This window comes from Chenopodium quinoa, unplaced genomic scaffold (assembly GCF_001683475.1).
Source record: "Chenopodium quinoa cultivar QQ74 unplaced genomic scaffold, ASM168347v1, whole genome shotgun sequence".
In the NCBI taxonomy this organism is placed as follows: Eukaryota; Viridiplantae; Streptophyta; class Magnoliopsida; order Caryophyllales; family Amaranthaceae; genus Chenopodium; species Chenopodium quinoa.
Genome location: NW_018742390.1, coordinates 1,728,132 through 1,730,969, shown reverse-complemented (window position 1 = coordinate 1,730,969; position 2,838 = coordinate 1,728,132).

Genomic DNA, 2,838 nt, shown 5'->3' with positions numbered 1-2,838 from the left:
AGCTTATGACATAACCTAAAAGCTTGCCTGAGGTGACTCCGAAAGCACACTTAGATGGATTCAACCTCATGTTGTATTTTCTCAGCCTTTCGAAGAATTTTCTCAAAGCTATTTGATGGCCTGGGCGATCTTTTGATTTTACAATCATATCATCCACATATACTTCGACTTCTTTATGCATCATGTCATGGAGCAAGGCAGTCGCTTCTCGTTGGTAAGTAGCACCCGCATTTTTCAACCCGAATGACATTACCGTGTAGCAGTAAGTACCCCATGGTGTTATGAAGGTTGTTTTCTCCATGTCTTCTTCCGTCATGAGAATCTGATTATAGCCCGCGTATCCATCCATAAACGAGAGAAGTGTATGATTTGCTATGTTATCCACCAAAATATCGATGTTTGGTAAAGGGAAGTCATCCTTTAGACTTGCCTTGTTTAGATCACGATAGTCGACACACATTCTTACCCTTCCATCCTTTTTCGGAACTGGGACGACGTTGGCGACCCATTCAGGGTATTTGGATACCTTGATAAAACCTGCAGTTATTTGTTTTTGAACTTCTTCTTTTATTTTAAGAGTTACGTCGGGTTTCATTTGACGTAACTTTTGTTTTATAGGTTTCATTCTTGGAATTAACGGTATGGTGTGTTGAACTATTTCTCTATTAATGCCTGGCATATCTTCATATGATCAAGCGAATACATCGATGAATTCTTTAAGCAAGTAAATTAAATCGGTTCTTTCTTGTTCATTAAGTGTTAATCCGATTTTAACTTTTCTTTTATTGGTTGAATCATTTGAGATATCAACCGTCTCAGTTTCCTTAATTATCGTTGTTTTCTTTTCAAGTGTTTCCATTGCTTTAATAAGTTCTTTGTCATGTTCATTGTTAGTTAAGCAATACTCGTCATCTTGGGTTAAAGAAGAACACAAAGAGTAAGGAGAAGAAGACATGTTATTAAATTCAGAGATCATTACATCAAAGAGGGATATGTCCTCAGGGAATTGATCGCAAACTATCCTAGGGGAAGAGATAGAAGGAGGGGGTGCTACAACTAAAGACTTAGATGAATCTATAGGGAGAGACTCTGACTCTGACTCAGACGACTCTTCGAACATCGGTCCTTGCCCCGTTACGATGGAGATTTTCCTTCCGCTAGAAGTAGTCACCTTGACGGTCTTGCGCCACCCTTGTAGTGATCCTTCTGTTGGAGTGATGAGCTTTGAGGGATCAAAGCTTTTGCTTTGAGGGATCAAAGCTTTTGCTTTGTAGGACTGTTTGGATGAGCGAAGAGTTATCTTCTTTGTATGTTGGCTCATCTTTTTCTCGCCCAAATAGTAATCCCATGACATTAAAGTCAAAGCATGGGGGTGCTTCCTCTTTGTGGACAAGAGTTGGAATTTCATCTATGAAACAACAATCTAAGAAAATCTCGAATCCTGGTTGCCTTATACAATTTACGACAAACGGTTCCAGAAATTCGTAATATGGATAGTCATCTCCTTCTTTTATGAATTGTCCATTGAGGGTAAGAGGATACTGATCCATTGGGATTGCTTTCTTGTGGATGCGAGCGTCCCTACGTGCCTTTGACTTTTCCTAGGCTTGCTTGAGATCTTCCCGAGTTGGTTCGAAACCAAGTCCGAAAGTGTCTAATTTAGGAAGGCCAGGTGATTCCAGCGGTTTTGCTATTCCTTTTTTCTTTCCTAGGGTCATCCTCGGAAAACGTCATTGCTTCTTTAAAATAGCGTTCACTATCATATTGGAGTGGGGGTTGTGGCAGCGAGGGGTCCTTTCATCCTCCTCGATTAAGGAGACCTCTTCATTAAAGCCCCATAAATCTTCATCGTCTTCATCGTGCTCCACATTAATTATTGGATTTTCTATAGCTTTAATCCTCATGGGTGAAGCATCGATTGTAATGGGAATTCCTCCAACTATGGCCTTTACCTGTTGGTGGAGAGATGAAGGGACGACCTTTAGGTCATGAAGCCAAGGGTGTCCCAACAATAGATTGAACAAAACCTTAATGTCTACTACTTGGAATGTAGTAGCGTGCTCTATTGCTCCCGCTGTTACATTCATAGTGATTTTACCAAGAGCTTGATGTCGAGTATTGTTGTAAGCTTTTATTCCTTGCGTTGACGGGGTTAGGTCTTCATCCCTTTTGCCTAGCATCCTCGCAGTTCTAAGTGGACAGACATTAATGGCCAATCCATTGTCTACAAGAGTCATAGGGACGTTCATTCTCTTGCAAACCACTGTGAGGTTTAACGCCTTATAATGTTTGTCACCTTTTGGAGGTAAGTCCTTGTCGGAAAAGGTGATCAAGTTGATAGGACTAGGGAATCACTCGTAAGGAAGTTAGCCAACCCCTCAGGAGTGGTGTCAGAATCTATCCCTATCTTATCCAAGGCATTCATTACTGCGAACCTATGCTCTCGAGATGTTGCTAGAATCTTCCATACACTCATTTCAACCTTGGTTTTCTTGAACTGTTTGACAATGTCATTGTCTTCTATGATAGGTATGGGAACTTGCTGCGTGGTTGGCATAGGTTGTGTTGAAACAGGAGGTTGCATTCTCCTGGGTCTTGTGAGGACGTCTATTGATGAATTTTCTTCTACCCAGAAGTCATCCATGGCATATGACACCGAAGGTGGAGGTTCTACCATGTCTTTCAAGTAAACATCTTCTTCATCGATGTCCTAAAACTCCATTAATATTTACGTCTTCTTCTTGTGTATTTGGACTAGTCTTTTATCATCAATCATCTTCTGAATTAAGTCTTTGAATTTAAACAGTTTTCAATAGTGTGACCCCCTGATTGATGATA